Source organism: Conger conger, chromosome 17, assembly GCF_963514075.1.
Source record: "Conger conger chromosome 17, fConCon1.1, whole genome shotgun sequence".
In the NCBI taxonomy this organism is placed as follows: Eukaryota; Metazoa; Chordata; class Actinopteri; order Anguilliformes; family Congridae; genus Conger; species Conger conger.
This window is the reverse complement of record NC_083776.1, coordinates 39,720,776-39,739,681: the sequence shown is the minus strand read 5'-3', so window position 1 is coordinate 39,739,681 and position 18,906 is coordinate 39,720,776. Positions and strand designations below refer to the sequence as shown.

General features: G+C 49.7%; 17 non-coding genes and 15 pseudogenes across 17 annotated transcripts; all 32 read left to right on the top strand.

The window, feature by feature from the left end:
* Positions 1-446: 446 nt before the first annotated feature.
* On the top strand, positions 447-610 carry LOC133117574 (U1 spliceosomal RNA). The gene has a single exon (XR_009706122.1). It is a non-coding gene; the product is annotated as a U1 spliceosomal RNA (small nuclear RNA).
* A 63-nt stretch (positions 611-673) lies between these two features.
* On the top strand, positions 674-782 carry LOC133117261 (5S ribosomal RNA; annotated as a pseudogene).
* Positions 783-1,623: 841 nt separating this feature from the next.
* On the top strand, positions 1,624-1,787 carry LOC133117573 (U1 spliceosomal RNA). Its single transcript, XR_009706121.1, has one exon. It is a non-coding gene; the product is annotated as a U1 spliceosomal RNA (small nuclear RNA).
* Positions 1,788-1,850: 63 nt separating this feature from the next.
* On the top strand, positions 1,851-1,959 carry LOC133117506 (5S ribosomal RNA; annotated as a pseudogene).
* Positions 1,960-2,800: 841 nt separating this feature from the next.
* On the top strand, positions 2,801-2,964 carry LOC133117191 (U1 spliceosomal RNA). The gene has a single exon (XR_009705992.1). It is a non-coding gene; the product is annotated as a U1 spliceosomal RNA (small nuclear RNA).
* A 63-nt stretch (positions 2,965-3,027) lies between these two features.
* LOC133117425 (5S ribosomal RNA) lies at positions 3,028-3,136 on the top strand (annotated as a pseudogene).
* An 842-nt stretch (positions 3,137-3,978) lies between these two features.
* On the top strand, positions 3,979-4,142 carry LOC133117179 (U1 spliceosomal RNA). Its single transcript, XR_009705980.1, has one exon. It is a non-coding gene; the product is annotated as a U1 spliceosomal RNA (small nuclear RNA).
* Positions 4,143-4,205: 63 nt separating this feature from the next.
* Positions 4,206-4,314, top strand: LOC133117424 (5S ribosomal RNA; annotated as a pseudogene).
* Positions 4,315-5,154: 840 nt separating this feature from the next.
* Positions 5,155-5,318, top strand: LOC133117750 (U1 spliceosomal RNA). Its single transcript, XR_009706290.1, has one exon. It is a non-coding gene; the product is annotated as a U1 spliceosomal RNA (small nuclear RNA).
* Positions 5,319-5,381: 63 nt separating this feature from the next.
* Positions 5,382-5,490, top strand: LOC133117436 (5S ribosomal RNA; annotated as a pseudogene).
* An 841-nt stretch (positions 5,491-6,331) lies between these two features.
* Positions 6,332-6,495, top strand: LOC133117572 (U1 spliceosomal RNA). Its single transcript, XR_009706120.1, has one exon. It is a non-coding gene; the product is annotated as a U1 spliceosomal RNA (small nuclear RNA).
* A 63-nt stretch (positions 6,496-6,558) lies between these two features.
* On the top strand, positions 6,559-6,667 carry LOC133117505 (5S ribosomal RNA; annotated as a pseudogene).
* Positions 6,668-7,508: 841 nt separating this feature from the next.
* LOC133117190 (U1 spliceosomal RNA) lies at positions 7,509-7,672 on the top strand. Its single transcript, XR_009705991.1, has one exon. It is a non-coding gene; the product is annotated as a U1 spliceosomal RNA (small nuclear RNA).
* A 63-nt stretch (positions 7,673-7,735) lies between these two features.
* LOC133117504 (5S ribosomal RNA) lies at positions 7,736-7,844 on the top strand (annotated as a pseudogene).
* Positions 7,845-8,685: 841 nt separating this feature from the next.
* LOC133117189 (U1 spliceosomal RNA) lies at positions 8,686-8,849 on the top strand. Its single transcript, XR_009705990.1, has one exon. It is a non-coding gene; the product is annotated as a U1 spliceosomal RNA (small nuclear RNA).
* A 63-nt stretch (positions 8,850-8,912) lies between these two features.
* On the top strand, positions 8,913-9,021 carry LOC133117503 (5S ribosomal RNA; annotated as a pseudogene).
* An 842-nt stretch (positions 9,022-9,863) lies between these two features.
* On the top strand, positions 9,864-10,027 carry LOC133117178 (U1 spliceosomal RNA). The gene has a single exon (XR_009705979.1). It is a non-coding gene; the product is annotated as a U1 spliceosomal RNA (small nuclear RNA).
* A 63-nt stretch (positions 10,028-10,090) lies between these two features.
* On the top strand, positions 10,091-10,199 carry LOC133117423 (5S ribosomal RNA; annotated as a pseudogene).
* An 842-nt stretch (positions 10,200-11,041) lies between these two features.
* Positions 11,042-11,205, top strand: LOC133117177 (U1 spliceosomal RNA). Its single transcript, XR_009705978.1, has one exon. It is a non-coding gene; the product is annotated as a U1 spliceosomal RNA (small nuclear RNA).
* A 63-nt stretch (positions 11,206-11,268) lies between these two features.
* On the top strand, positions 11,269-11,377 carry LOC133117422 (5S ribosomal RNA; annotated as a pseudogene).
* An 840-nt stretch (positions 11,378-12,217) lies between these two features.
* LOC133117749 (U1 spliceosomal RNA) lies at positions 12,218-12,381 on the top strand. Its single transcript, XR_009706289.1, has one exon. It is a non-coding gene; the product is annotated as a U1 spliceosomal RNA (small nuclear RNA).
* Positions 12,382-12,444: 63 nt separating this feature from the next.
* LOC133117435 (5S ribosomal RNA) lies at positions 12,445-12,553 on the top strand (annotated as a pseudogene).
* Positions 12,554-13,395: 842 nt separating this feature from the next.
* LOC133117205 (U1 spliceosomal RNA) lies at positions 13,396-13,559 on the top strand. Its single transcript, XR_009706005.1, has one exon. It is a non-coding gene; the product is annotated as a U1 spliceosomal RNA (small nuclear RNA).
* Positions 13,560-13,622: 63 nt separating this feature from the next.
* LOC133117420 (5S ribosomal RNA) lies at positions 13,623-13,731 on the top strand (annotated as a pseudogene).
* Positions 13,732-14,571: 840 nt separating this feature from the next.
* On the top strand, positions 14,572-14,735 carry LOC133117210 (U1 spliceosomal RNA). The gene has a single exon (XR_009706010.1). It is a non-coding gene; the product is annotated as a U1 spliceosomal RNA (small nuclear RNA).
* Positions 14,736-14,798: 63 nt separating this feature from the next.
* Positions 14,799-14,907, top strand: LOC133117434 (5S ribosomal RNA; annotated as a pseudogene).
* An 842-nt stretch (positions 14,908-15,749) lies between these two features.
* LOC133117203 (U1 spliceosomal RNA) lies at positions 15,750-15,913 on the top strand. The gene has a single exon (XR_009706003.1). It is a non-coding gene; the product is annotated as a U1 spliceosomal RNA (small nuclear RNA).
* Positions 15,914-15,976: 63 nt separating this feature from the next.
* LOC133117418 (5S ribosomal RNA) lies at positions 15,977-16,085 on the top strand (annotated as a pseudogene).
* An 840-nt stretch (positions 16,086-16,925) lies between these two features.
* Positions 16,926-17,089, top strand: LOC133117748 (U1 spliceosomal RNA). Its single transcript, XR_009706288.1, has one exon. It is a non-coding gene; the product is annotated as a U1 spliceosomal RNA (small nuclear RNA).
* Positions 17,090-17,152: 63 nt separating this feature from the next.
* LOC133117302 (5S ribosomal RNA) lies at positions 17,153-17,271 on the top strand. The gene has a single exon (XR_009706083.1). It is a non-coding gene; the product is annotated as a 5S ribosomal RNA (ribosomal RNA).
* An 841-nt stretch (positions 17,272-18,112) lies between these two features.
* Positions 18,113-18,276, top strand: LOC133117209 (U1 spliceosomal RNA). The gene has a single exon (XR_009706009.1). It is a non-coding gene; the product is annotated as a U1 spliceosomal RNA (small nuclear RNA).
* A 63-nt stretch (positions 18,277-18,339) lies between these two features.
* Positions 18,340-18,448, top strand: LOC133117433 (5S ribosomal RNA; annotated as a pseudogene).
* The last annotated feature ends 458 nt before the right edge of the window (positions 18,449-18,906 follow it).

Below are 18,906 nucleotides of genomic sequence, written 5' to 3'. Positions count from 1 at the left end.
TGCAGACTGTCAGCTTTAATTTGAGGCCATTTTCAAGCACACCCGACGAACCGTTTGGAACTCACGTCGCATCTTGCACACGGTCACTTGTCCATTTAGGTGTCGCATTTCGGCAGGGCTCTGGCTTGGTGTTCGACGTGACATCACCGCGACTGAAATGCGCTCTGTTTGCGGTTGAGGGCAATGTACACTGTTGCATTGTGGGGAAACAGAAAGTCGTCCTTGAAATGCGGTGGGAAAACGCCAAAATAATAAACACATGAAAAAAAAGAAGTACATGAATGAAAAGGTTGCCATCGTTTATGCGGCTAGCCGCAAGAGCGCAAACCAGACTTTTGAACCGGCTAGACATTGTGACTTGACGGGCTGCTAGCCGAATACTCAGAAACCGTAACTGTGCACCGTACCACCTAGCGGTCCGGCCCATCCCTTGCGGATTCCAACTCATACTTACCTGGCAGGGGAGATACCGTGATCACGAAGGCGGTTCACCCAGGGCGAGGCTCGGCCATTGCACTCCGGCTGTGTTGACCCCTGCGAATTCCTCAAATGTGGGAATCTCGACTGCATAATTTCTGCTAGTGGGGGACTGCGTTCGCGCTCTCCCCTGATCACGTGGTCAAACGATAGACTCGATTAATGTGCAAATACCCCCTTGTGCTGCCTTTCCTTCGCTTACGGCCATACCACTCTGAATACGCCCGATCTCGGAAGCTAAGCAGGGTCGGGCCCGGTTAGTACTTGGATGGGAGACCGCCTGGGAATACCAGGTGCTGTAAGCTTTTTTCACTATGCTTTTGGACAGGCGCTGCTGTTTCACAACGTTCAAAACACGTCGCGCACAGTGCTATATCGTTTAGTCTATTACCCGTTTATGCTTCTCATGTCTTACCCAGACACTTGGGCAGCGCATTGCAAAGGAACAAGGCTAGCATCCAAATTCATTACGTACGGCGCTATTTTAGACACAACACAGGCTAAATCAGTGCAATGCAAATTCACTTCACACCAAGAGTACCGCACATTTTCCTTACACGTCTGTAGCCTATCATGAAGCAGGATTGCCGAGTTACAGTGAGCGCCGCACTTCATTGGACAGTGGCACGTGTTTTTCTTCTTTTGGCTCTGCGCTCTAGCGATTTCAGTTTGAAAGGACACAACGACAACCAAGTTCAAGTGCAGACTGTCAGCTTTAATTTGAGGCCATTTTCAAGCACACCCGACGAACCGTTTGGAACTCACGTCGCATCTTGCACACGGTCACTTGTCCATTTAGGTGTCGCATTTCGGCAGGGCTCTGGCTTGGTGTTCGACGTGACATCACCGCGACTGAAATGCGCTCTGTTTGCGGTTGAGGGCGATGTACACTGTTGCATTGTGGGGAAACAGAAAGTCGTCCTTGAAATCCGGTGGGAAAACGCCAAAATAATAAACACATGAAAAAAAAGAAGTACATGAATGAAAAGGTTGCCATCGTTTATGCGGCTAGCCGCAAGAGCGCAAATCAGACTTTTGAACCGGCTAGACATTGTGACTTGACGGGCTGCTAGCCGAATACTCAGAAACCGTAACTGTGCAACGTACCACCTAGCGGTCCGGCCCATCCCTTGCGGATTCCAACTCATACTTACCTGGCAGGGGAGATACCGTGATCACGAAGGCGGTTCACCCAGGGCGAGGCTCGGCCATTGCACTCCGGCTGTGTTGACCCCTGCGAATTCCTCAAATGTGGGAATCTCGACTGCATAATTTCTGCTAGTGGGGGACTGCGTTCGCGCTCTCCCCTGATCACGTGGTCAAATGATAGACTCGATTAATGTGCAAATACCCCCTTGTGCTGCCTTTCCTTCGCTTACGGCCATACCACTCTGAATACGTCTGATCTCGGAAGCTAAGCAGGGTCGGGCCCGGTTAGTACTTGGATGGGAGACCGCCTGGGAATACCAGGTGCTGTAAGCTTTTTTCACTATGCTTTTGGACAGGCGCTGCTGTTTCACAACGTTCAAAACACGTCGCGCACAGTGCTATATCGTTTAGTCTATTACCCGTTTATGCTTCTCATGTCTTACCCAGACACTTGGGCAGCGCATTGCAAAGGAACAAGGCTAGCATCCAAATTCATTACGTACGGCGCTATTTTAGACACAACACAGGCTAAATCAGTGCAATGCAAATTCACTTCACACCAAGAGTACCGCACATTTTCCTTACACGTCTGTAGCCTATCATGAAGCAGGATTGCCGAGTTACAGTGAGCGCCGCACTTCATTGGACAGTGGCACGTGTTTTTCTTCTTTTGGCTCTGCGCTCTAGCGATTTCAGTTTGAAAGGACACAACGACAACCAAGTTCAAGTGCAGACTGTCAGCTTTAATTTGAGGCCATTTTCAAGCACACCCGACGAACCGTTTGGAACTCACGTCGCATCTTGCACACGGTCACTTGTCCATTTAGGTGTCGCATTTCGGCAGGGCTCTGGCTTGGTGTTCGACGTGACATCACCGCGACTGAAATGCGCTCTGTTTGCGGTTGAGGGCGATGTACACTGTTGCATTGTGGGGAAACAGAAAGTCGTCCTTGAAATCCGGTGGGAAAACGCCAAAATAATAAACACATGAAAAAAAAGAAGTACATGAATGAAAAGGTTGCCATCGTTTATGCGGCTAGCCGCAAGAGCGCAAATCAGACTTTTGAACCGGCTAGACATTGTGACTTGACGGGCTGCTAGCCGAATACTCAGAAACCGTAACTGTGCAACGTACCACCTAGCGGTCCGGCCCATCCCTTGCGGATTCCAACTCATACTTACCTGGCAGGGGAGATACCGTGATCACGAAGGCGGTTCACCCAGGGCGAGGCTCGGCCATTGCACTCCGGCTGTGTTGACCCCTGCGAATTCCTCAAATGTGGGAATCTCAACTGCATAATTTCTGCTAGTGGGGGACTGCGTTCGCGCTCTCCCCTGATCACGTGGTCAAATGATAGACTCGATTAATGTGCAAATACCCCCTTGTGCTGCCTTTCCTTCGCTTATGGCCATACCACTCTGAATACGCCCGATCTCGGAAGCTAAGCAGGGTCGGGCCCGGTTAGTACTTGGATGGGAGACCGCCTGGGAATACCAGGTGCTGTAAGCTTTTTTCACTATGCTTTTGGACAGGCGCTGCTGTTTCACAACGTTCAAAACACGTCGCGCACAGTGCTATATCGTTTAGTCTATTACCCGTTTATGCTTCTCATGTCTTACCCAGACACTTGGGCAGCGCATTGCAAAGGAACAAGGCTAGCATCCAAATTCATTACGTACGGCGCTATTTTAGACACAACACAGGCTAAATCAGTGCAATGCAAATTCACTTCACACCAAGAGTACCGCACATTTTCCTTACACGTCTGTAGCCTATCATGAAGCAGGATTGCCGAGTTACAGTGAGCGCCGCACTTCATTGGACAGTGGCACGTGTTTTTCTTCTTTTGGTTCTGCGCTCTAGCGATTTCAGTTTGAAAGGACACAACGACAACCAAGTTCAAGTGCAGACTGTCAGCTTTAATTTGAGGCCATTTTCAAGCACACCCGACGAACCGTTTGGAACTCACGTCGCATCTTGCACACGGTCACTTGTCCATTTAGGTGTCGCATTTCGGCAGGGCTCTGGCTTGGTGTTCGACGTGACATCACCGCGACAGAAATGCGCTCTGTTTGCGGTTGAGGGCAATGTACACTGTTGCATTGTGGGGAAACAGAAAGTCGTCCTTGAAATGCGGTGGGAAAACGCCAAAATAATAAACACATGAAAAAAAAAGAAGTACATGAATGAAAAGGTTGCCATCGTTTATGCGGCTAGCCGCAAGAGCGCAAATCAGACTTTTGAACCGGCTAGACATTGTGACTTGACGGGCTGCTAGCCGAATACTCAGAAACCGTAACTGTGCAACGTACCACCTAGCGGTCCGGCCCATCCCTTGTGGATTCCAACTCATACTTACCTGGCAGGGGAGATACCGTGATCACGAAGGCGGTTCACCCAGGGCGAGGCTCGGCCATTGCACTCCGGCTGTGTTGACCCCTGCGAATTCTTCAAATGTGGGAATCTCGACTGCATAATTTCTGCTAGTGGGGGACTGCGTTCGCGCTCTCCCCTGATCACGTGGTCAAACGATAGACTCGATTAATGTGCAAATACCCCCTTGTGCTGCCTTTCCTTCGCTTATGGCCATACCACTCTGAATACGCCCGATCTCGGAAGCTAAGCAGGGTCGGGCCCGGTTAGTACTTGGATGGGAGACCGCCTGGGAATACCAGGTGCTGTAAGCTTTTTTCACTATGCTTTTGGACAGGCGCTGCTGTTTCACAACGTTCAAAACACGTCGCGCACAGTGCTATATCGTTTAGTCTATTACCCGTTTATGCTTCTCATGTCTTACCCAGACACTTGGGCAGCGCATTGCAAAGGAACAAGGCTAGCATCCAAATTCATTACGTACGGCGCTATTTTAGACACAACACAGGCTAAATCAGTGCAATGCAAATTCACTTCACACCAAGAGTACCGCACATTTTCCTTACACGTCTGTAGCCTATCATGAAGCAGGATTGCCGAGTTACAGTGAGCGCCGCACTTCATTGGACAGTGGCACGTGTTTTTCTTCTTTTGGTTCTGCGCTCTAGCGATTTCAGTTTGAAAGGACACAACGACAACCAAGTTCAAGTGCAGACTGTCAGCTTTAATTTGAGGCCATTTTCAAGCACACCCGACGAACCGTTTGGAACTCACGTCGCATCTTGCACACGGTCACTTGTCCATTTAGGTGTCGCATTTCGGCAGGGCTCTGGCTTGGTGTTCGACGTGACATCACCGCGACTGAAATGCGCTCTGTTTGCGGTTGAGGGCGATGTACACTGTTGCATTGTGGGGAAACAGAAAGTCGTCCTTGAAATGCGGTGGGAAACGCCAAAATAATAAACACATGAAAAAAAAGAAGTACATGAATGAAAAGGTTGCCATCGTTTATGCAGCTAGCCGCAAGAGCGCAAATCAGACTTTTGAACCGGCTAGACATTGTGACTTGACGGGCTGCTAGCCGAATACTCAGAAACCGTAACTGTGCAACGTACCACCTAGCGGTCCGGCCCATCCCTTGCGGATTCCAACTCATACTTACCTGGCAGGGGAGATACCGTGATCACGAAGGCGGTTCACCCAGGGCGAGGCTCGGCCATTGCACTCCGGCTGTGTTGACCCCTGCGAATTCCTCAAATGTGGGAATCTCGACTGCATAATTTCTGCTAGTGGGGGACTGCGTTCGCGCTCTCCCTTGATCACGTGGTCAAACGATAGACTCGATTAATGTGCAAATACCCCCTTGTGCTGCCTTTCCTTCGCTTACGGCCATACCACTCTGAATACGCCTGATCTCGGAAGCTAAGCAGGGTCGGGCCCGGTTAGTACTTGGATGGGAGACCGCCTGGGAATACCAGGTGCTGTAAGCTTTTTTCACTATGCTTTTGGACAGGCGCTGCTGTTTCACAACGTTCAAAACACGTCGCGCACAGTGCTATATCGTTTAGTCTATTACCCGTTTATGCTTCTCATGTCTTACCCAGACACTTGGGCAGCGCATTGCAAAGGAACAAGGCTAGCATCCAAATTCATTACGTACGGCGCTATTTTAGACACAACACAGGATAAATCAGTGCAATGCAAATTCACTTCACACCAAGAGTACCGCACATTTTCCTTACACGTCTGTAGCCTATCATGAAGCAGGATTGCCGAGTTACAGTGAGCGCCGCACTTCATTGGACAGTGGCACGTGTTTTTCTTCTTTTGGTTCTGCGCTCTAGCGATTTCAGTTTGAAAGGACACAACGACAACCAAGTTCAAGTGCAGACTGTCAGCTTTAATTTGAGGCCATTTTCAAGCACACCCGACGAACCGTTTGGAACTCACGTCGCATCTTGCACACGGTCACTTGTCCATTTAGGTGTCGCATTTCGGCAGGGCTCTGGCTTGGTGTTCGACGTGACATCACCGCGACTGAAATGCGCTCTGTTTGCGGTTGAGGGCGATGTACACTGTTGCATTGTGGGGAAACAGAAAGTCGTCCTTGAAATCCGGTGGGAAAACGCCAAAATAATAAACACATGAAAAAAAAGAAGTACATGAATGAAAAGGTTGCCATCGTTTATGCGGCTAGCCGCAAGAGCGCAAATCAGACTTTTGAACCGGCTAGACATTGTGACTTGACGGGCTGCTAGCCGAATACTCAGAAACCGTAACTGTGCAACGTACCACCTAGCGGTCCGGCCCATCCCTTGCGGATTCCAACTCATACTTACCTGGCAGGGGAGATACCGTGATCACGAAGGCGGTTCACCCAGGGCGAGGCTCGGCCATTGCACTCCGGCTGTGTTGACCCCTGCGAATTCCTCAAATGTGGGAATCTCGACTGCATAATTTCTGCTAGTGGGGGACTGCGTTCGCGCTCTCCCCTGATCACGTGGTCAAATGATAGACTCGATTAATGTGCAAATACCCCCTTGTGCTGCCTTTCCTTCGCTTACGGCCATACCACTCTGAATACGTCTGATCTCGGAAGCTAAGCAGGGTCGGGCCCGGTTAGTACTTGGATGGGAGACCGCCTGGGAATACCAGGTGCTGTAAGCTTTTTTCACTATGCTTTTGGACAGGCGCTGCTGTTTCACAACGTTCAAAACACGTCGCGCACAGTGCTATATCGTTTAGTCTATTACCCGTTTATGCTTCTCATGTCTTACCCAGACACTTGGGCAGCGCATTGCAAAGGAACAAGGCTAGCATCCAAATTCATTACGTACGGCGCTATTTTAGACACAACACAGGCTAAATCAGTGCAATGCAAATTCACTTCACACCAAGAGTACCGCACATTTTCCTTACACGTCTGTAGCCTATCATGAAGCAGGATTGCCGAGTTACAGTGAGCGCCGCACTTCATTGGACAGTGGCACGTGTTTTTCTTCTTTTGGCTCTGCGCTCTAGCGATTTCAGTTTGAAAGGACACAACGACAACCAAGTTCAAGTGCAGACTGTCAGCTTTAATTTGAGGCCATTTTCAAGCACACCCGACGAACCGTTTGGAACTCACGTCGCATCTTGCACACGGTCACTTGTCCATTTAGGTGTCGCATTTCGGCAGGGCTCTGGCTTGGTGTTCGACGTGACATCACCGCGACTGAAATGCGCTCTGTTTGCGGTTGAGGGCGATGTACACTGTTGCATTGTGGGGAAACAGAAAGTCGTCCTTGAAATCCGGTGGGAAAACGCCAAAATAATAAACACATGAAAAAAAAGAAGTACATGAATGAAAAGGTTGCCATCGTTTATGCGGCTAGCCGCAAGAGCGCAAATCAGACTTTTGAACCGGCTAGACATTGTGACTTGACGGGCTGCTAGCCGAATACTCAGAAACCGTAACTGTGCAACGTACCACCTAGCGGTCCGGCCCATCCCTTGCGGATTCCAACTCATACTTACCTGGCAGGGGAGATACCGTGATCACGAAGGCGGTTCACCCAGGGCGAGGCTCGGCCATTGCACTCCGGCTGTGTTGACCCCTGCGAATTCCTCAAATGTGGGAATCTCAACTGCATAATTTCTGCTAGTGGGGGACTGCGTTCGCGCTCTCCCCTGATCACGTGGTCAAATGATAGACTCGATTAATGTGCAAATACCCCCTTGTGCTGCCTTTCCTTCGCTTACGGCCATACCACTCTGAATACGTCTGATCTCGGAAGCTAAGCAGGGTCGGGCCCGGTTAGTACTTGGATGGGAGACCGCCTGGGAATACCAGGTGCTGTAAGCTTTTTTCACTATGCTTTTGGACAGGCGCTGCTGTTTCACAACGTTCAAAACACGTCGCGCACAGTGCTATATCGTTTAGTCTATTACCCGTTTATGCTTCTCATGTCTTACCCAGACACTTGGGCAGCGCATTGCAAAGGAACAAGGCTAGCATCCAAATTCATTACGTACGGCGCTATTTTAGACACAACACAGGCTAAATCAGTGCAATGCAAATTCACTTCACACCAAGAGTACCGCACATTTTCCTTACACGTCTGTAGCCTATCATGAAGCAGGATTGCCGAGTTACAGTGAGCGCCGCACTTCATTGGACAGTGGCACGTGTTTTTCTTCTTTTGGCTCTGCGCTCTAGCGATTTCAGTTTGAAAGGACACAACGACAACCAAGTTCAAGTGCAGACTGTCAGCTTTAATTTGAGGCCATTTTCAAGCACACCCGACGAACCGTTTGGAACTCACGTCGCATCTTGCACACGGTCACTTGTCCATTTAGGTGTCGCATTTCGGCAGGGCTCTGGCTTGGTGTTCGACGTGACATCACCGCGACTGAAATGCGCTCTGTTTGCGGTTGAGGGCGATGTACACTGTTGCATTGTGGGGAAACAGAAAGTCGTCCTTGAAATCCGGTGGGAAAACGCCAAAATAATAAACACATGAAAAAAAAGAAGTACATGAATGAAAAGGTTGCCATCGTTTATGCGGCTAGCCGCAAGAGCGCAAATCAGACTTTTGAACCGGCTAGACATTGTGACTTGACGGGCTGCTAGCCGAATACTCAGAAACCGTAACTGTGCAACGTACCACCTAGCGGTCCGGCCCATCCCTTGCGGATTCCAACTCATACTTACCTGGCAGGGGAGATACCGTGATCACGAAGGCGGTTCACCCAGGGCGAGGCTCGGCCATTGCACTCCGGCTGTGTTGACCCCTGCGAATTCCTCAAATGTGGGAATCTCAACTGCATAATTTCTGCTAGTGGGGGACTGCGTTCGCGCTCTCCCCTGATCACGTGGTCAAATGATAGACTCGATTAATGTGCAAATACCCCCTTGTGCTGCCTTTCCTTCGCTTACGGCCATACCACTCTGAATACGTCTGATCTCGGAAGCTAAGCAGGGTCGGGCCCGGTTAGTACTTGGATGGGAGACCGCCTGGGAATACCAGGTGCTGTAAGCTTTTTTCACTATGCTTTTGGACAGGCGCTGCTGTTTCACAACGTTCAAAACACGTCGCGCACAGTGCTATATCGTTTAGTCTATTACCCGTTTATGCTTCTCATGTCTTACCCAGACACTTGGGCAGCGCATTGCAAAGGAACAAGGCTAGCATCCAAATTCATTACGTACGGCGCTATTTTAGACACAACACAGGCTAAATCAGTGCAATGCAAATTCACTTCACACCAAGAGTACCGCACATTTTCCTTACACGTCTGTAGCCTATCATGAAGCAGGATTGCCGAGTTACAGTGAGCGCCGCACTTCATTGGACAGTGGCACGTGTTTTTCTTCTTTTGGCTCTGCGCTCTAGCGATTTCAGTTTGAAAGGACACAACGACAACCAAGTTCAAGTGCAGACTGTCAGCTTTAATTTGAGGCCATTTTCAAGCACACCCGACGAACCGTTTGGAACTCACGTCGCATCTTGCACACGGTCACTTGTCCATTTAGGTGTCGCATTTCGGCAGGGCTCTGGCTTGGTGTTCGACGTGACATCACCGCGACAGAAATGCGCTCTGTTTGCGGTTGAGGGCGATGTACACTGTTGCATTGTGGGGAAACAGAAAGTCGTCCTTGAAATGCGGTGGGAAAACGCCAAAATAATAAACACATGAAAAAAAAAGAAGTACATGAATGAAAAGGTTGCCATCGTTTATGCGGCTAGCCGCAAGAGCGCAAATCAGACTTTTGAACCGGCTAGACATTGTGACTTGACGGGCTGCTAGCCGAATACTCAGAAACCGTAACTGTGCAACGTACCACCTAGCGGTCCGGCCCATCCCTTGCGGATTCCAACTCATACTTACCTGGCAGGGGAGATACCGTGATCACGAAGGCGGTTCACCCAGGGCGAGGCTCGGCCATTGCACTCCGGCTGTGTTGACCCCTGCGAATTCTTCAAATGTGGGAATCTCGACTGCATAATTTCTGCTAGTGGGGGACTGCGTTCGCGCTCTCCCCTGATCACGTGGTCAAACGATAGACTCGATTAATGTGCAAATACCCCCTTGTGCTGCCTTTCCTTCGCTTATGGCCATACCACTCTGAATACGCCCGATCTCGGAAGCTAAGCAGGGTCGGGCCCGGTTAGTACTTGGATGGGAGACCGCCTGGGAATACCAGGTGCTGTAAGCTTTTTTCACTATGCTTTTGGACAGGCGCTGCTGTTTCACAACGTTCAAAACACGTCGCGCACAGTGCTATATCGTTTAGTCTATTACCCGTTTATGCTTCTCATGTCTTACCCAGACACTTGGGCAGCGCATTGCAAAGGAACAAGGCTAGCATCCAAATTCATTACGTACGGCGCTATTTTAGACACAACACAGGCTAAATCAGTGCAATGCAAATTCACTTCACACCAAGAGTACCGCACATTTTCCTTACACGTCTGTAGCCTATCATGAAGCAGGATTGCCGAGTTACAGTGAGCGCCGCACTTCATTGGACAGTGGCACGTGTTTTTCTTCTTTTGGTTCTGCGCTCTAGCGATTTCAGTTTGAAAGGACACAACGACAACCAAGTTCAAGTGCAGACTGTCAGCTTTAATTTGAGGCCATTTTCAAGCACACCCGACGAACCGTTTGGAACTCACGTCGCATCTTGCACACGGTCACTTGTCCATTTAGGTGTCGCATTTCGGCAGGGCTCTGGCTTGGTGTTCGACGTGACATCACCGCGACAGAAATGCGCTCTGTTTGCGGTTGAGGGCAATGTACACTGTTGCATTGTGGGGAAACAGAAAGTCGTCCTTGAAATGCGGTGGGAAAACGCCAAAATAATAAACACATGAAAAAAAAAGAAGTACATGAATGAAAAGGTTGCCATCGTTTATGCGGCTAGCCGCAAGAGCGCAAATCAGACTTTTGAACCGGCTAGACATTGTGACTTGACGGGCTGCTAGCCGAATACTCAGAAACCGTAACTGTGCAACGTACCACCTAGCGGTCCGGCCCATCCCTTGTGGATTCCAACTCATACTTACCTGGCAGGGGAGATACCGTGATCACGAAGGCGGTTCACCCAGGGCGAGGCTCGGCCATTGCACTCCGGCTGTGTTGACCCCTGCGAATTCTTCAAATGTGGGAATCTCGACTGCATAATTTCTGCTAGTGGGGGACTGCGTTCGCGCTCTCCCCTGATCACGTGGTCAAACGATAGACTCGATTAATGTGCAAATACCCCCTTGTGCTGCCTTTCCTTCGCTTATGGCCATACCACTCTGAATACGCCCGATCTCGGAAGCTAAGCAGGGTCGGGCCCGGTTAGTACTTGGATGGGAGACCGCCTGGGAATACCAGGTGCTGTAAGCTTTTTTCACTATGCTTTTGGACAGGCGCTGCTGTTTCACAACGTTCAAAACACGTCGCGCACAGTGCTATATCGTTTAGTCTATTACCCGTTTATGCTTCTCATGTCTTACCCAGACACTTGGGCAGCGCATTGCAAAGGAACAAGGCTAGCATCCAAATTCATTACGTACGGCGCTATTTTAGACACAACACAGGCTAAATCAGTGCAATGCAAATTCACTTCACACCAAGAGTACCGCACATTTTCCTTACACGTCTGTAGCCTATCATGAAGCAGGATTGCCGAGTTACAGTGAGCGCCGCACTTCATTGGACAGTGGCACGTGTTTTTCTTCTTTTGGTTCTGCGCTCTAGCGATTTCAGTTTGAAAGGACACAACGACAACCAAGTTCAAGTGCAGACTGTCAGCTTTAATTTGAGGCCATTTTCAAGCACACCCGACGAACCGTTTGGAACTCACGTCGCATCTTGCACACGGTCACTTGTCCATTTAGGTGTCGCATTTCGGCAGGGCTCTGGCTTGGTGTTCGACGTGACATCACCGCGACTGAAATGCGCTCTGTTTGCGGTTGAGGGCGATGTACACTGTTGCATTGTGGGGAAACAGAAAGTCGTCCTTGAAATGCGGTGGGAAACGCCAAAATAATAAACACATGAAAAAAAAGAAGTACATGAATGAAAAGGTTGCCATCGTTTATGCAGCTAGCCGCAAGAGCGCAAATCAGACTTTTGAACCGGCTAGACATTGTGACTTGACGGGCTGCTAGCCGAATACTCAGAAACCGTAACTGTGCAACGTACCACCTAGCGGTCCGGCCCATCCCTTGCGGATTCCAACTCATACTTACCTGGCAGGGGAGATACCGTGATCACGAAGGCGGTTCACCCAGGGCGAGGCTCGGCCATTGCACTCCGGCTGTGTTGACCCCTGCGAATTCCTCAAATGTGGGAATCTCGACTGCATAATTTCTGCTAGTGGGGGACTGCGTTCGCGCTCTCCCTTGATCACGTGGTCAAACGATAGACTCGATTAATGTGCAAATACCCCCTTGTGCTGCCTTTCCTTCGCTTACGGCCATACCACTCTGAATACGCCTGATCTCGGAAGCTAAGCAGGGTCGGGCCCGGTTAGTACTTGGATGGGAGACCGCCTGGGAATACCAGGTGCTGTAAGCTTTTTTCACTATGCTTTTGGACAGGCGCTGCTGTTTCACAACGTTCAAAACACGTCACGCACAGTGCTATATCGTTTAGTCTATTACCCGTTTATGCTTCTCATGTCTTACCCAGACACTTGGGCAGCGCATTGCAAAGGAACAAGGCTAGCATCCAAATTCATTACGTACGGCGCTATTTTAGACACAACACAGGATAAATCAGTGCAATGCAAATTCACTTCACACCAAGAGTACCGCACATTTTCCTTACACGTCTGTAGCCTATCATGAAGCAGGATTGCCGAGTTACAGTGAGCGCCGCACTTCATTGGACAGTGGCACGTGTTTTTCTTCTTTTGGTTCTGCGCTCTAGCGATTTCAGTTTGAAAGGACACAACGACAACCAAGTTCAAGTGCAGACTGTCAGCTTTAATTTGAGGCCATTTTCAAGCACACCCGACGAACCGTTTGGAACTCACGTCGCATCTTGCACACGGTCACTTGTCCATTTAGGTGTCGCATTTCGGCAGGGCTCTGGCTTGGTGTTCGACGTGACATCACCGCGACAGAAATGCGCTCTGTTTGCGGTTGAGGGCGATGTACACTGTTGCATTGTGGGGAAACAGAAAGTCGTCCTTGAAATGCGGTGGGAAAACGCCAAAATAATAAACACATGAAAAAAAAAGAAGTACATGAATGAAAAGGTTGCCATCGTTTATGCGGCTAGCCGCAAGAGCGCAAATCAGACTTTTGAACCGGCTAGACATTGTGACTTGACGGGCTGCTAGCCGAATACTCAGAAACCGTAACTGTGCAACGTACCACCTAGCGGTCCGGCCCATCCCTTGCGGATTCCAACTCATACTTACCTGGCAGGGGAGATACCGTGATCACGAAGGCGGTTCAACCAGGGCGAGGCTCGGCCATTGCACTCCGGCTGTGTTGACCCCTGCGAATTCTTCAAATGTGGGAATCTCGACTGCATAATTTCTGCTAGTGGGGGACTGCGTTCGCGCTCTCCCCTGATCACGTGGTCAAACGATAGACTCGATTAATGTGCAAATACCCCCTTGTGCTGCCTTTCCTTCGCTTATGGCCATACCACTCTGAATACGCCCGATCTCGGAAGCTAAGCAGGGTCGGGCCCGGTTAGTACTTGGATGGGAGACCGCCTGGGAATACCAGGTGCTGTAAGCTTTTTTCACTATGCTTTTGGACAGGCGCTGCTGTTTCACAACGTTCAAAACACGTCGCGCACAGTGCTATATCGTTTAGTCTATTACCCGTTTATGCTTCTCATGTCTTACCCAGACACTTGGGCAGCGCATTGCAAAGGAACAAGGCTAGCATCCAAATTCATTACGTACGGCGCTATTTTAGACACAACACAGGCTAAATCAGTGCAATGCAAATTCACTTCACACCAAGAGTACCGCACATTTTCCTTACACGTCTGTAGCCTATCATGAAGCAGGATTGCCGAGTTACAGTGAGCGCCGCACTTCATTGGACAGTGGCACGTGTTTTTCTTCTTTTGGTTCTGCGCTCTAGCGATTTCAGTTTGAAAGGACACAACGACAACCAAGTTCAAGTGCAGACTGTCAGCTTTAATTTGAGGCCATTTTCAAGCACACCCGACGAACCGTTTGGAACTCACGTCGCATCTTGCACACGGTCACTTGTCCATTTAGGTGTCGCATTTCGGCAGGGCTCTGGCTTGGTGTTCGACGTGACATCACCGCGACTGAAATGCGCTCTGTTTGCGGTTGAGGGCGATGTACACTGTTGCATTGTGGGGAAACAGAAAGTCGTCCTTGAAATGCGGTGGGAAACGCCAAAATAATAAACACATGAAAAAAAAGAAGTACATGAATGAAAAGGTTGCCATCGTTTATGCAGCTAGCCGCAAGAGCGCAAATCAGACTTTTGAACCGGCTAGACATTGTGACTTGACGGGCTGCTAGCCGAATACTCAGAAACCGTAACTGTGCAACGTACCACCTAGCGGTCCGGCCCATCCCTTGCGGATTCCAACTCATACTTACCTGGCAGGGGAGATACCGTGATCACGAAGGCGGTTCACCCAGGGCGAGGCTCGGCCATTGCACTCCGGCTGTGTTGACCCCTGCGAATTCGTCAAATGTGGGAATCTCGACTGCATAATTTCTGCTAGTGGGGGACTGTGTTCGTGCTCTCCCCTGATCACGTGGTCAAACGATAGACTCGATTAATGTGCAAATACCCCCTTGTGCTGCCTTTCCTTCGCTTACGGCCATACCACTCTGAATACGCCTGATCTCGGAAGCTAAGCAGGGTCGGGCCCGGTTAGTACTTGGATGGGAGACCGCCTGGGAATACCAGGTGCTGTAAGCTTTTTTCACTATGCTTTTGGACAGGCGCTGCTGTTTCACAACGTTCAAAACACGTCACGCACAGTGCTATATCGTTTAGTCTATTACCCGTTTATGCTTCTCATGTCTTACCCAGACACTTGGGCAGCGCATTGCAAAGGAACAAGGCTAGCATCCAAATTCATTACGTACGGCGCTATTTTAGACACAACACAGGATAAATCAGTGCAATGCAAATTCACTTCACACCAAGAGTACCGCACATTTTCCTTACACGTCTGTAGCCTATCATGAAGCAGGATTGCCGAGTTACAGTGAGCGCCGCACTTCATTGGACAGTGGCACGTGTTTTTCTTCTTTTGGTTCTGCGCTCTAGCGATTTCAGTTTGAAAGGACACAACGACAACCAAGTTCAAGTGCAGACTGTCAGCTTTAATTTGAGGCCATTTTCAAGCACACCCGACGAACCGTTTGGAACTCACGTCGCATCTTGCACACGGTCACTTGTCCATTTAGGTGTCGCATTTCGGCAGGGCTCTGGCTTGGTGTTCGACGTGACATCACCGCGACAGAAATGCGCTCTGTTTGCGGTTGAGGGCGATGTACACTGTTGCATTGTGGGGAAACAGAAAGTCGTCCTTGAAATGCGGTGGGAAAACGCCAAAATAATAAACACATGAAAAAAAAAGAAGTACATGAATGAAAAGGTTGCCATCGTTTATGCGGCTAGCCGCAAGAGCGCAAATCAGACTTTTGAACCGGCTAGACATTGTGACTTGACGGGCTGCTAGCCGAATACTCAGAAACCGTAACTGTGCAACGTACCACCTAGCGGTCCGGCCCATCCCTTGCGGATTCCAACTCATACTTACCTGGCAGGGGAGATACCGTGATCACGAAGGCGGTTCAACCAGGGCGAGGCTCGGCCATTGCACTCCGGCTGTGTTGACCCCTGCGAATTCTTCAAATGTGGGAATCTCGACTGCATAATTTCTGCTAGTGGGGGACTGCGTTCGCGCTCTCCCCTGATCACGTGGTCAAACGATAGACTCGATTAATGTGCAAATACCCCCTTGTGCTGCCTTTCCTTCGCTTATGGCCATACCACTCTGAATACGCCCGATCTCGGAAGCTAAGCAGGGTCGGGCCCGGTTAGTACTTGGATGGGAGACCGCCTGGGAATACCAGGTGCTGTAAGCTTTTTTCACTATGCTTTTGGACAGGCGCTGCTGTTTCACAACGTTCAAAACACGTCGCGCACAGTGCTATATCGTTTAGTCTATTACCCGTTTATGCTTCTCATGTCTTACCCAGACACTTGGGCAGCGCATTGCAAAGGAACAAGGCTAGCATCCAAATTCATTACGTACGGCGCTATTTTAGACACAACACAGGCTAAATCAGTGCAATGCAAATTCACTTCACACCAAGAGTACCGCACATTTTCCTTACACGTCTGTAGCCTATCATGAAGCAGGATTGCCGAGTTACAGTGAGCGCCGCACTTCATTGGACAGTGGCACGTGTTTTTCTTCTTTTGGTTCTGCGCTCTAGCGATTTCAGTTTGAAAGGACACAACGACAACCAAGTTCAAGTGCAGACTGTCAGCTTTAATTTGAGGCCATTTTCAAGCACACCCGACGAACCGTTTGGAACTCACGTCGCATCTTGCACACGGTCACTTGTCCATTTAGGTGTCGCATTTCGGCAGGGCTCTGGCTTGGTGTTCGACGTGACATCACCGCGACTGAAATGCGCTCTGTTTGCGGTTGAGGGCGATGTACACTGTTGCATTGTGGGGAAACAGAAAGTCGTCCTTGAAATGCGGTGGGAAACGCCAAAATAATAAACACATGAAAAAAAAGAAGTACATGAATGAAAAGGTTGCCATCGTTTATGCAGCTAGCCGCAAGAGCGCAAATCAGACTTTTGAACCGGCTAGACATTGTGACTTGACGGGCTGCTAGCCGAATACTCAGAAACCGTAACTGTGCAACGTACCACCTAGCGGTCCGGCCCATCCCTTGCGGATTCCAATTCATACTTACCTGGCAGGGGAGATACCGTGATCACGAAGGCGGTTCACCCAGGGCGAGGCTCGGCCATTGCACTCCGGCTGTGTTGACCCCTGCGAATTCCTCAAATGTGGGAATCTCGACTGCATAATTTCTGCTAGTGGGGGACTGCGTTCGCGCTCTCCCTTGATCACGTGGTCAAACGATAGACTCGATTAATGTGCAAATACCCCCTTGTGCTGCCTTTCCTTCGCTTACGGCCATACCACTCTGAATACGCCCGATCTCGTCTGATCTCGGAAGCTAAGCAGGGTCGGGCCCGGTTAGTACTTGGATGGGAGACCGCCTGGGAATACCAGGTGCTGTAAGCTTTTTTCACTATGCTTTTGGACAGGCGCTGCTGTTTCACAACGTTCAAAACACGTCGCGCACAGTGCTATATCGTTTAGTCTATTACCCGTTTATGCTTCTCATGTCTTACCCAGACACTTGGGCAGCGCATTGCAAAGGAACAAGGCTAGCATCCAAATTCATTACGCACGGCGCTATTTTAGACACAACACAGGCTAAATCAGTGCAATGCAAATTCACTTCACACCAAGAGTACCGCACATTTTCCTTACACGTCTGTAGCCTATCATGAAGCAGGATTGCCGAGTTACAGTGAGCGCCGCACTTCATTGGACAGTGGCACGTGTTTTTCTTCTTTTGGTTCTGCGCTCTAGCGATTTCAGTTTGAAAGGACACAACGACAACCAAGTTCAAGTGCAGACTGTCAGCTTTAATTTGAGGCCATTTTCAAGCACACCCGACGAACCGTTTGGAACTCACGTCGCATCTTGCACACGGTCACTTGTCCATTTAGGTGTCGCATTTCGGCAGGGCTCTGGCTTGGTGTTCGACGTGACATCACCGCGACTGAAATGCGCTCTGTTTGCGGTTGAGGGCGATGTACACTGTTGCATTGTGGGGAAACAGAAAGTCGTCCTTGAAATGCGGTGGGAAAACGCCAAAATAATAAACACATGAAAAAAAAGAAGTACATGAATGAAAAGGTTGCCATCGTTTATGCGGCTAGCCGCAAGAGCGCAAATCAGACTTTTGAACCGGCTAGACATTGTGACTTGACGGGCTGCTAGCCGAATACTCAGAAACCGTAACTGTGCAACGTACCACCTAGCGGTCCGGCCCATCCCTTGCGGATTCCAACTCATACTTACCTGGCAGGGGAGATACCGTGATCACGAAGGCGGTTCACCCAGGGCGAGGCTCGGCCATTGCACTCCGGCTGTGTTGACCCCTGCGAATTCGTCAAATGTGGGAATCTCGACTGCATAATTTCTGCTAGTGGGGGACTGTGTTCGTGCTCTCCCCTGATCACGTGGTCAAACGATAGACTCGATTAATGTGCAAATACCCCCTTGTGCTGCCTTTCCTTCGCTTACGGCCATACCACTCTGAATACGCCTGATCTCGGAAGCTAAGCAGGGTCGGGCCCGGTTAGTACTTGGATGGGAGACCGCCTGGGAATACCAGGTGCTGTAAGCTTTTTTCACTATGCTTTTGGACAGGCGCTGCTGTTTCACAACGTTCAAAACACGTCACGCACAGTGCTATATCGTTTAGTCTATTACCCGTTTATGCTTCTCATGTCTTACCCAGACACTTGGGCAGCGCATTGCAAAGGAACAAGGCTAGCATCCAAATTCATTACGTACGGCGCTATTTTAGACACAACACAGGCTAAATCAGTGCAATGCAAATTCACTTCACACCAAGAGTACCGCACATTTTCCTTACACGTCTGTAGCCTATCATGAAGCAGGATTGCCGAGTTACAGTGAGCGCCGCACTTCATTGGACAGTGGCACGTGTTTTTCTTCTTTTGGTTCTGCGCTCTAGCGATTTCAGTTTGAAAGGACACAACGACAACCAAGTTCAAGTGCAGACTGTCAGCTTTAATTTGAGGCCATTTTCAAGCACACCCGACGAACCGTTTGGAACTC